This window comes from Panthera pardus, unplaced genomic scaffold (genome assembly GCF_024362965.1).
Source record: "Panthera pardus isolate Hobbes unplaced genomic scaffold, ASM2436296v1 HiC_scaffold_18, whole genome shotgun sequence".
NCBI lineage: Eukaryota > Metazoa > Chordata > Mammalia > Carnivora > Felidae > Panthera > Panthera pardus.
Window position 1 is genome coordinate 31,302,630 of NW_026526743.1, and position 13,373 is coordinate 31,316,002.

The window sequence follows — 13,373 nt, forward strand, 5'->3', positions numbered from 1 at the left end:
ATTGAGTCAGCAGCTCCGGAAGCGGCACAGCACAGGGCCAATAGCATCGTCTTTGAAGACAGGCAGATACAAGTTCCTGCCTCTGACTGGCAGTGTAAGAGACAGGGTTTTCCTGAGCCTCAGTTTCTTATTTTATGAAGCGGAGGGAAATAATACATCGCTGTGTAGACATGTTAGTGGAAACAGCCAGCACTGATGGGGCGTTGAATACCCGCAAGGCTCTTTTCTAAGAGCCTTTACTTTAAAGGCTCTTACTTTAAAGTATATGTTACTCCCGTGAAATAGATCTTACTGTTATCTCCTCTTTTCAGGTGAAGAGACTGGGGACAGAAAGGTTAATAATGTGCTTGGAGACCTGCAGCTAGTAGCTGGGAGAGCTAGGTTGAAACACAGGCTGCCTCGCTCCTGAGTCCGTCGTACCGAGGAAAGTCCACCAGACTCTTCTTCTCGGCTCTGCTGTGATGGGACAAACCAAGTCAGGCTCCTGGCTTCGTGTCTCTGAAATACTGCACCATCAGTGAACAATTTCTGCCCGTACCCTGGTCGGTGCGGAGTCCTTTCTGGAAATCTTGGGATCATCCGTTGTGTCACCATCTCTCTTCAGTCAGGCACGCGTCTTCCGGTCTGGGAGCAGCTCTAAAATCTGACCCCTCATTCCTGCCGCCTCTGCTTCAACTCAGATCCTCTCAAAATACCTCCTTCCAGCAAAATGGCAGCAGCCTCCTAGCTGGTTTTCTCATCACTCTTCTTCCCTTCTCCCCCAGCATCTGCCCTCTTTGCCGGTCCATAGTCTACTTAGCTAATAAGATGGCTTTTCTTATTATTGGGCTGCTCTCAGTTCATCGTGGGTCTTAGTTAAATGTGATCCTATTGCCTGTAGGATCAAGTGCAGGTGCCACAGGTGCGTAGGTGTCCTTTTATTTCCAGGCTGATATCTAACTTCCCTTTCCCTTCCCGGCCCTGCCCCCACCTGCCCTCCCCCTCCCAGGTCCCTCTGTTTATTTTGTCAGGGACACCCCTTCAACTTCACTTCATCCCTCCAACCCACTGTCCTCCTCCGCCCCTCCCCCCCCCCCACGCACTGGGGGGCAAGTCCAGCTCCTTCTTGAGATTTAGCTCTAGAGTTTCCGCCTCTGCAAATCCTTCCTTCCGTTGTGCCCATTTACCAGTTCACTTTGTGCCTCACTGTTGCATTGGTGTCCTTGGTCTCTTTGGTGGCACGTCCCTGGAGAGCAGGAACCCTGTCTGCATCTGTCCCCGCAGTGCTGAGTGCAGTTCGCGCCAACAGAAGGCCTCTCGTGATACGTATTTTTAATTTTGCACGATGGACACATTTTCCTGATGTCTGTGTGAGGGAGATTCATGTGTGCGCGTGCACACACAACCACACACACTCACACCCGCTCCCTCGCACTTATGTGTGTATTGCTGGTGCTCCTTGTTACCCAGCGGCAGTATGAGCCTTCGTTTATTTTGCCTGCGTGGTGCCCTCTAGGGAAACATACATTGGTTCTCTCGGGCTGACTTTATGAGGAAAGAACGTGTATTCAGTGCGATCTGCGCAGTTTTGCGGGTGCTTTTTCCAGCAGTTTTTTAGCCATGTTAATAGCATGCTAGAAATCATCCCATTACACGGAGGGATTATAATGGAAAATAGCAGCTGTCCCCCTTATTCCTCCTCAACTTCCCCACTTTGAGATGACCACTCTTTCTTTTTCAAAAACAGCTTTATTGAGGGCGCCTGGGTGGCTCAGTCGTCTGAGCGTCCGACTCTTGATTTTGGCTCAGGTCATGATTTTATGAGCCATGAGATCAAGCCCCACTTTGGGGCTCTGTGCTGACAGTATGGAGCCTGCTTGGGATTCTCTCTCTCCCTCGCTCTCTGCCCCTCCCCCACTCTCACTCTCTGTCTCTCAAAATAAAACTAAATAAACATTTAAAAAAGCAACTTTATTGAGATGTGATTTACATACATAGTTTACCCATATAACATATAGAATTCAGTTTTTTTCAGCTTATGCAGAGTTGTGGGACCATCACCACTGAAATCTAATTTTAGAACATTCGCATCTCCGGAAAAAAGACCCTTGTACTCATCAGCTGTCACTCTCCATTCACTCCTATCAACCAACACTCCCAGCCCTAAGCAACTGGGAATCTACTTTCTGTGTGTATAGATTTGCCTATTAGAGACATTTTCTATCAATGGAGTCATTTAATATGTGGTCTCTCGTGACTAGCTTCTTTCACTTAGCATAATCTCTGTTTTCAGGGTTCGTCCATGTTGTCGAATCTATCAGTGCCTTATTTTCATGGCCGAATAATACTCCATTTTTTGGATGTACCACAATTTGTCCATTCATCACTCGATGGACACGTGGGTCTTTCCACTTTAGGGCTATTCTGAATGATGCTGCTGTAAACATCCGTGCACAAGTTTTTGTGTAGACACATGTTTTCATTTCTCTTGGGCATATGGATAGGAGCGGAATTGCTGAGTCATGTGGCAACCGCTCGTTTAACTTTTGGAGGGACCTGCTGGACTGTTTCCACAGCAGCTCTGCTGTAGTACATGCCCAGGAGTAATGTAAAAAGGGTTCCAATTTCTTCACTCCCTTGCCCGTACTTGTACTTGTCCTTCTTTTTACCTCTCCGATTTAATTCTCACAATTCCTCAGTGTAGTCGAAGAAAAACATTCTTACTCTTATTTCATAGATGAAAACTCCCAAGTCATCAGACAGATGAAACAAGATGCCTAGTATACATGTAAATAAGAGGTGGAGAAGAGGCAGGGATAGTTCAAAACAACAGGTCATCCAAAAAGAATGAAAGAGCTTTGCCATCAGATAGTTAGAGCTATGTCAGGGATATTTCCCATCCCCACATTTTCTTTTAAATCAGTGTGATTTTTTGTTTGTTTGTTTGTTTGTTGGCCTGCATTAAAAAAAAAAAAATTGAGGTATAATTCACGTAACATAAAATGAACCATTTTATGAGATGACTGCTCCTTGTCCGTGGGCTTTTCTAATGGTTATATTGTCTTGAAAAATATTTGCATGTGTTTAAAAGTACTTTGTTTATTTACAAAAAAAGAGGAAGAAATACAAATTTGATTACCAGAGAGCTATCGTAGATCTACAGGAGGAACAAGAATATAAGGACCAGAGGGCAAACCGAAAGTCACTTGCTTTGAAGGAATTAAGATAATTGGGTTGCCTTTCTTCCATACTTTAGATATAGTCTTTTCAAAATTAGAAAGATATGCCTGCCTTGTATTCTGACATGAATATTTAGCAGTGTCATCTGTAACCCTAGGATCATACGGTAAATGTTAACAAGAAACACCAGAACTTGTGTTTTTCCTGTCGTATTGTTTTTCTACAGGATTGGTGACAGCTAGAACGGCTTTATGACATTGTGCCTGCAAAGCTGAATATTACACGTGTAGCTACCTGGGTAGGTGTAGAGTGTATTTTTTTAAGAGCTGGACATACTGACTGGATGTCATCGGTTACATCTGTTTTATAACCCTGAAGAATTTTACATATACTTGGACAAAAATTGGAGATAAGAATTTTATAATGAATTATATCTCCAGGGTGCATTTCTGCTAAGTGAATAGAACACATTCTGAAGACATGAACCTTCTGACGTGCACACACGATGAAGAAGTGCTTTATATAAAATTTTCAGTTTTTGGTGTGTGTGTTTCTGCTCACTGTGGCGTAGTTTTATTTTTTTGTGCGGAAATATGCACATTTCACAGTACGGTTTCTCAGTCTGTTTCGATTCTCCATCTCATATTGGCTTGTTTTCAAATAGATACATGGTTTCTGTCCACTTTGGAGCATCGTGAGGACCACTGAAAATGTTATCTGTGGCTTAGCTGACAGTTTTTATTGCTGATCTGGTGGTTACCTGGTCTGTCACTTTTTCAGTGCATTTCAGAGTCTCCGTGTCTCCGTAGACACTTTTCCTCAGTCCCCTGCCCATGTCAAAGTGAACACAGTTTCCCTGTGTATTCTAATTATAAAATACATGATGATACATTCAGACAGTGCCGAAAGGTTTGAAGAGAAAGGGAAAGGCATCCTTAGTCTTACTTCCCAGATAAACAGAACCACTGTGAACATTTTGGCCCTAGCCAAATGGGGTCAGTCACCTAGCTACGTATAGCCTGTAGGGCAAATCTGGCCTCGACCTGTTTTCTTATGGCCCCTGAGCTAAGAATGGTATTTATGTTTTTGAATGGTTGCAACGAAATCTAAAGGAGAAATACTATTTTGTGACATGTGAAAATAATAGGAAATTTAAAATGTAGTTTCCATAAATAAAGTCCTACTGGAATGCATTCACGTTTATGCTTCTCCGTACGGTATATGCCCACTTTCATGCTGGAATGGTGGACGTGAGGAGCTATGCCAAACCGATGGTCTCCAAAGCCTGAGGTTATTTACTCTCTGGCCCTTTACAGAAAAAAATTTGCCGATCCCCGGTCTATGACCTTCAAGACTTTTTTTCCCTGTGCATTTATGTGAATATCTTGTGTGCATGTGTTTTAAACAATGGAGTCATCCTGTGTGCTTTTGTAATCCACCCTTTTTCATGGAATATTATGCTTACCAGGAACTTCCGCTAAATTCTTTTTTGTTTGTTTGCTTATTCCACTGAATTGAAATCTGAGGACAGTTGCTTTCTTTTTATGTTTTCGTTACATAAACTCATTAGATGTTACGCAGGAATGGTGATCATAATAGTCATAACTTATCACTTAGAATTGGTTTTAACTGCTTATGAATTAAGAACTTTTTTTTTTTTTTTCACCTGACTCATGAGACAGGTAGTGGTGAAACTGCCCAAGGAGGTCACGAGGAGCCAGGATCTTTTTAGCATCCTGCTCTGCCATTCTCCGCATAGAATTTCATTGAAAGATGGCAAATAGACTCTGTCATTGCTATGTGACAGATTACCACAGAACTTCTTGGCTTGAAACGACAAGTATTTGTTATGTGACATGTTCTGTGGGTCACACAGATACAGCTTAGCGGAGTGCCTCTGGCTCAAGGTCTCTCATAAGGCTGCATTCAAGGTGGTGGCTGGGACTGTGGTTATTTTATTTTTTAAGTTATTTACTTATTTTTATTTATTTGAAAGAGAGAGAGAGAGCGAGCGAGCATGTGAGCGGGTTTGGGGCAGGGGGAGAGGGAGAGAGAGAATCCTGAGCAGGCTCCACGCTCGGCACGGAGCCTGACATGGGGCTCGATTCCACAACCGTGAGATCATGACCTGAGCTGAAATGAAGATTCGGACGCTTAACCGACTGAGCCACCCAGGCGCCCCAATTATTTTAAGACCAGAGCGAGGTAGGAGGGGATCTGTTTTCAAGCTCACTCTTGTGGCCGGTGGCTGGCCTGTTGGCTGCAGGAGACATCAGTCCCTCGCCACACGGGCCTCTCCTTAGGGCAGTTTGCAACGTGGCAGTTAGCTTCCCCCATGTCTCTGTGAGTGTGTGTGAGAGAGGGAGAGACAAGAAGTTTCAGTCTTTTTGTAACCTAATCTTGGAAGTAACATCGCGTCACTCCTGTAGTATTTTTTTTGTTGTTGTTGTTAGAAGTGAGTCACTAGGCCCAACCTGTGCTCAAGAGGAAGAATTCCATGAAGGGTCTGAACACCAGGAATTAGGAATTATTGAGGGCTATCCTAGAGATGGCTTACATCAGTCAGCATGAGGTTTCACTTAAAGGTGATGGGTAGACCCTCAGCCAGTGGTCCAAGGTCCATGCAGGAAAGAGAGGGTAGAAAGGCTTTTTTTTTTGTTGTTGTTGTTGTTAGGAAAACAATAGTAGGTTTACACTTGTGTTTCATCAGCTAGAACTATGCCACAAAGCTACCCTAGCTGCCGGGCAGTCTGGGAAGGCAAACTTTTTAGTTGGGCCCGCTGTTGCCCGAGTCGAAATCAGGATTTTGTTGATGAGAACAGTTGTCAAAATAGATGCTGGGTGGGCACCAGGTGGTATACCTACTATACCTACCATCTAAGGTGGTTGTAACGGGTTCAGTGACGTAACAACCGCACACTTGTCTGGTTTATAATATGCACTCAATTAAACAGTAGCTATGCTTATTGCTATTACTTATAAATTATAATGTCGCTTTGGAAGTTGGCTTGTTGAGATAATGTTCTCTTGCAATGATACTGAAAGAAGTAGCATGGAAAGAAGAAACTAAACATTTATTGATGGCCTGGTATGTGCCAGGCATTTTATTGATACGTTATCTGATTTAATTCTCACAGAGAACTTGCGAAGTGGGATTATTTGCCCCATTTCACAGATGAGGAAACCAAGGCCCAATAACGTTGAGTGGATTGTTCAAGGAGCACATCCCACTGTTGTGCCTTGAATGGGTCAGAGACTGTAACGATCTGTAGTTTGGCTCTTAGCTCTTGGAGTGAGCAGGTAGGGATTGGGGCAGCTGGATCCTCTGGGCCCTTCAGCTCCAGCCCAGCAGCCTCTTCTGGTTACAGCACCGCGCCTTGCAATTATCATTTTTTGCATGCTGCATGATGCGGCACGGGCTTGAAAGTACTGCTCTATCGGCGAGTAGGGAGCACAGCTGGAACTTGAACCCAGGCGTGTTTAAGTCCAGAAGCCGCCCTTCTTTCCGTGATTGGGCCCTCCCCTATGTCTAGAAGCAGTGAATCTTAGGCTAACATAGGAGTTCAAATCCAGCTTCATTGAATACATAATTCAATGTATTGAAGAAATACATTTCTTTTGTACTTACATGTCTCTCTTCCTTATAATTCTCTTTCTCTCGTGTTTCTCCCTCCCTTGTTCTCAATATACCATCACATGCTTAAGAGGGGGTTTAAAAAGAGATTAGGGTTTCAGACGATAAAATTAGTTAACATTATTTGCTATTAAACTGTAACCTGCATGGAAACTGACTTGGCCACTAGGTGTCTCCTTTTGGTTCTGTTCTGTGTCCTCTTAGAAGGCACCTAAGACGTATATAAGGAAGATTAAGCAACAGAAGATTAAAAAGTAAATGGGATCTGTACTCTGAGGATTCCAATTGCCTTTTTTTTTTTGGTCTTTTACTCTCTACTTCTGTTCCTCCTTACTCATGGGCTGATGTTTAGGGAATAGATCAATTCTCTGGAAACTTAGATGAGTCTTTGATAACCTCCTTCTCGCTTATTTAACTATTGTAAAGTGGGCAGAAAGAACTTCCGGGCTCATCTAGACAGGTAGTAAAATAACCAGATTGTGTTGCCCTAATATTTTAGGGACAATTTTAATAACAATTTATTATCATGGGAATACTTGTGTTACGAGGCAAATAATGATTGTATTATTAATATTAATTTCCCTGTTCTGTAATACAGTAATATTGGCTGTAACCTACATGTGTTATTTTCTGCAATTCTCACAGGAGCCCTACATCGTTGCCATTTTCCCCCTGATGTTAGAGATAAAGAAGTTGAAGCTTAGAGATTGGTTGATTTGGCTTCAAGTTTAATAGAGTTTGGTTGCTTTCATATCGTGTCTCCCCTCCATTTGGAAGTGGTTAATTCATTGTAGTAGTGGGGAGAGTTCAATTTGAGTCAATACAATTTAAAGTACTCAAGAAATAATTCCACCAAGAGCACTTCCGGAATCATGGTTTGGTTGCGAGCGCAGAACTCCTGTTTTCCGCAAGTTGCCTTGTAGAAGTGAGCAGTGTCTCTGGATGTGGGCTCCCTTCAGGAAGGCTACAGGCTCTTTGCAGAATTACAAATTGTGTACACTCAGGGATCACTTCCTTTCACTTGCCTACAAATGCGGCACCCGTTATCATAGAAACAGCAGGGCATTTGACAGCTCAGGTTCAGACCCCGAGCTTCATAGAATGGAACATTCTTCTTATGCAATTAGGGGCACACTAAAAAGATGGAAATGCAGCTAGGCCTAGGGTTTTCTGAGACTGCTGGCTGATAAGCTCTCTTTTACTCGAATTTCGATTCTGCATTAATTTCCCGCTTTCTCCAATCGTCTTAAAAAAAAAAAAATCAGCTCACGCTAGGTTTTCTTTAGTCTCGAGTAATTTAATTGTGCTTAGTATCTCTCCAGTTGACTCCCCAGTTGTGGTGGTGATTTCTGCAGACCACAGGAAAATGTATAACAAATGTGAGATGAGAGAACGTTGTCAGGCAGGTAGCATTTTCTCTGGGAACTTGGAGCCCGGAGAGGGAGCAGTCCCCAGCGCTAACAGGCACACCCCCAAGATTTGCCTCCAACACTGTCAGTTCTCTCTCTTTGTTCCCTTTCCCGACTCACTTTCTGCCAGGGATTTGTGACATATTTTGTAGCAGATCAAATGAGCCCCTGACACCTGATTGCCGAGTGCTTCTTGTTTACAGTTGCTTTCCAAGGACACCTCGACAAGATGGAAAGCTTAACGCACAGTAATTAAATTTGCATCTGCTCTGTGACAGGACTCAAAGGAATTTTTTCCCCCTCCACATATGAATCTCATTGTGGAGCTCCTACTGTCTTTGACCATACAGAATCTAAAAAGGCAAGATGTGGACAGGTAAACAAACATTGGTTCAGTCTCCTGCCTATCATTATAATGATGAATATTAATTAAGATCGCTGATACCCCTTTCTTACTTGATTTCCTACTCTTCACCTACTTGTTTAGCCAGATTTATAACCGGCCCTAAATACAAGAACTGTGGCTTGGAGGTGAGTTTCTCTTTTTAATCTTTTTAAAGGAAAACAAACATTGCTGAACAATCCGGATTGGTTTAACACCCTTTGGATTGTACATTTCTCACAAATGCTAATGAATAATTCAGTAAAGCCAAACACAATCTGCTGGTGGTATCCAGTGTTATTCACACTTGCTAATGAATAATTCCCTTTGGCTTTTAGAGAGCAGCTCTAAGGAGTGACTTCTGAGACTCAGATGGGTTATTATTGGGCTATTTGTCAGTGTCCTTGGGGCATTGTGAGCCAAAGTCCAACTTGGCTATCCACTCCACATCCCTTCTCTGATTCTTCTGGGAAACATGCCGCTATTTCTGTCCCAGCCTTTTAGCCCTCAAATGTTGCTGTGAAAGAGGCAATGCTGTAACGGGATTCAGCTCCACTGTAATTTCATTGAGTCACTTCCTTCATTGTTTCATTCAAAGAGAGAAGTTTTTATTGAACACCTTACGAGGCGCAAAGTACTGAGCATGACATTGTGTATGTGCAGAGGTAAAGATAGATTTTATGTGATAGGCCCTTAAAGAGAGTGTAGGGCATATAGGAGAGGCATGGGGTCTTAGAGGAAGATGCACAGGGTCTTTTTATCAAAACGATCAGTTACCCCTTTCTCATTGTGTTCTCAGGTATGCATTTCAACGCATATTTGCTATTGATGGTGTTGTAAGAGGGTTATGTTGCTTTGGATAAGCCTAAAATTTGATTAATCTTGGACCTGCTCATAGGATAAGCCCTATAACATGATACCAGAGACAACTGGGTAAATCTTGTTCATTTCTGCTGCACCGAAGTCAGGAATGTGGTATGTCCTAGTTTTATTAGCCTGGAAAGTGTAAGGATGTTGAATGTAGATTTATTTATGCCTGAGTTGTCTGTATACCTCACCTTAGCAATCATGCTGCATAAGGTAAAACGTGAGATCAATGAGGCACACCTAGCCATAGTGAGATTGTCTCTGGCATCCCTGTATCTGCGTTAGCTTTTTTGGTTCAACTCCTAGTTTTTCCTCTTCTTCCTGAGCACGCTGGAAGATTATAACTCCTGGCTTTCTTATAGTGAGGTGGCATCATGTGGTTACTTCAGACCGATGAAATGTAAGGGGAAGTAGCAGGTATCATTTTCTGGTCAAGACATTTAAGAACTGGGGTACCGTTTGCATATATTTGCTTTCCCTGCCACAGTGACCTTGGGGGCCATGTGTTCTAGATTGTGGAGTCTACGTTAGGTTGGGTCCGTGAATGACTGTGGGGCAGAGCCCATCCCCTCCCCCACTGGCCCATAGTGGACACGGAATTTGAGCAATGTGGACATTTGTTGTATAGACCCCCTGAGATTTGAGAGTTTACTCCCAATGGAGACTGGACCGTTTTTACTAACACAGAGGGATTAGTGCAGGAGAGGGTGTGTGTGTGTGTGTGTGTGTGTGTGTGTGTGTGTGTGTTATCCAGTCCCTGATATTCTGCAAGATTTCAGCTAGCTTTGCAGAATGTAGTTTCAATTGGGAATTGGAGGATAGACCTAATATAGGGAGAGAAAGAGTTTATTTCATCAATGACCGAGGAATCTCTGGGAGAAATAACTTTGGTATAAATAGACTCATGGAAATGAGAGAATAATTAGTAAGGAAAACCAGAGGTGAGGCTATTGTAATTCATGTAATTCAGAAGTAATGAATATTTAATTGTATGTAGCGTGTTTAATTGGTAAGATTATAAAACCTGTAATTTTTCTCTTTGCTTATAGTTTATACCGGAGGGTGGCCCTCGAGCTAAGAAAGGTTTTTACATTTTTAATAGATTGTAAAGAAAAGAAGAAGGAGGGTATTCAGTAAGGGGCTATATGTGGCCTACAAAGCCTAAAATATTTATTGTATGGTCTTTTGCAGGAAATGTTTGCTGACCCCTGTTTTAAAATCTCCATACATACACTATTACCAAAAAGTATCACCTTCACTAAAATGTGAGTTCCTCAAGAACCAGAAGTCAAAGGTTTTATTAATCTGTGTAATTAATTTGTAATCTGTCTTTCTGCCTAGCATGGTGCATAACACGGCACAAGGGCAGAAAAGTTATGTGATTCAATTTCGTACAGAACATGGGAGATATGACATTTTAGAAGATGAGAACTGAGAAGAAATCACGGAAGGCCATAGGTTTGAAGAAATAGAAGTTTTCCTCCTCTGTTCTCTTGGCTGGTGACAGCTTTGGATTTTTTTTAAACCTCATAGATATGGACATTCATTTCATTTTATACTCATTTTCAAAATAAATGTCCTATTTTGAAAGGTTTTAAAGGTATTAACTTCTGCTCTGGTATCACAGTATCGGTAGAGCCTTTTTGTAAATCTATTCATTGTTGATGTTTTCTCCTTTTCCCTGGGCAACACCCAGGTTTCTTTTTCTTTTCTGATTATTTTCATGAGAGTTTCTATAGATTCACTCACTCATTCATTTGCTCACTCACAGATACATACCCATGGGAAATGAGGGCATGTCCACACAAAAACGGTTACACAAATGCTCAGAGCAACATTACTCATTATAGCCCGGAGTAGAAACAACTCAAAATATCCATCAACTGATGAATGGATAAACAAAATGTCGTGTATCCCTATGATGAAATATTATTCTGCAGTAAAAAGGCGTGAGCTACTGATGTGTGCTGCAACACTGATAAACCTTGAAAACATTATGCTAAGTGAAAGGCAAACACAAAAGCCTACAGATTGTATGATTCCATTTATGTGAAAGGTCTCTAATAGGCAAATCCACAGAGACAGAAAGCAGATTAATGATTGCCTGGGGCTGGGAGTGGGGCAAGGCAGGAATTGGTGGGGGGGGGGGATGGGGGTGGAGGGGGATGGGGGGGGTGGGGGGTGGAGGGGGATGGGGGGGACCACTGGTGGGGGCGGGGTTCTTTTTAGGGTAATGGCGAAGTTCTAAACTTAGATTGCCATGATGATTGCAAAACTGTGAATATACTAAAAACCGTTGAAGTGTATGCTCTAAATGGATGGATTTTATGTTTTGTGAATTATATCTCAATAAAGATATTAAAAGTAATTACACAGTGGATTGCTCATTTTTTGGTTATGCTGCTGATTATATACCCTCTTACTCAAGTAGCAGTTAAGATTTGAATCTCTTCTGTTGTTTCTTCTTGAATAAAAATTTTTTGTAAACAAATTGATTTATATTCAAATTCCCTCTGACCCTATTCTACATGAATTTATTCCACTTTGTATACTGACAGGTGCACAAGGACATATGCACAAGAATATTCACTATGGCATTATTTATAGTGGCAAAACACAAGAAACAGCGTGAACTGTCCATCAGAAAGGGACATGTTAAAAAAATTCAGGAAGACATAGCTGGTGAACTGCCCCAGTACCTTTAAGAAGAGACACTTGTACGTGTGCCAATACGAAACCGTCTTCAAGATATTTAAATTAAAAAAGCAGGATGCAGATTACTTGTTACTATTTATGTAGAATGCTTGCGTAAAGATAGAGAATCTCTGGAAAGATTCAGGTACAGGTAGTTACCTTTTTAGGAGGAGAAGTTTGGGTAGGTCAAGTCATAGGAGAGAGCTTTGTGCAGGGTTAGACCTTTTTTATACACTTTTTTTTTATAGCAGCATTATTCATAATAGTCAAAAAAGTGGAAACAATGCAAATGTCCATCAACTGATGAATGGGTGAGCAGGGTATGGTATATCTATCTATGCATCTAAGTAGAAGAGCTGGGTCAAAGGGGAGTTGTCTCTAAATCAGTTTTGTTTTGGGGAATTTTAACTCAAGAAGACAGTCTTCAAATATTTACAAAAAAGAATTGTTTTTAAGTTAAGTTGATTCCTATACCACAGCTCAACAACCAATCTAGCCCATGTTTATGCATAACCCCTTTTCAATCCACGTGGAATAATTTGTTTGGAGACTCATCCCTTCTCCAGCAGCAGCCCCGCCCCCCCCCCCCCCCCCCCCCCCGCCAAAAACTAATGACGGAACAATTATGTGGTTCCACAGTAATTTTAACACCATCTTCTAACCCGGCTGTGTGGTAGCAGTCTGTCTGCAGGGCAAGAGTGTGGCTTGCAAAGGACAGTATCACATTGCCCACAATTATTTTAATGTCTCCTGTGAAATGATAAATGAAGTTTTATAGTTATAATAAAAGTAAACGCATTTCCCCCAAGGTATAAAGAGTTTGCAAGTAAAATTTGCATAGTCAGATGTGCTTCTTTTTTTAAAGAATCCTTCTTTGAGGGCTTTAAAAAAAAAAAATCCCAGGATAGGTTTTCAATGCGGGCATTTATTTCATCAGACCCTATAAGGATGAATGAAGTACGAAATGTTATAAGAGTTGTATGAAAACGTTCTGAGATTTATAGCTGCCCCTCTAGGAACTTACAGTTTTTTGTTGGTGGTGTCATTGAAAAAAGCCTTCCAAGTTTTGTGTCCGGGTGCATGCTTCATAACATTAACTTCATGTAATTTGCAAAATACCGGCTGGGATTTTTCATGGTCCTAGGAGGTCCCGTAATTCGACTGTAACTCCTGCTTCTTATTATTTGATGCCACTTTGGTTTGCGTCTCTCCTAATTATTGTAAAGCC

General features: G+C 41.9%; 1 protein-coding gene across 4 annotated transcripts in view; it reads left to right on the forward strand.

Moving 5' to 3' along the window:
• The window catches only part of FTO (FTO alpha-ketoglutarate dependent dioxygenase), a 391,598-nt gene that overhangs the window by 36,570 nt on the left and 341,655 nt on the right, over positions 1 to 13,373 (forward strand). The window lies entirely within an intron of this gene.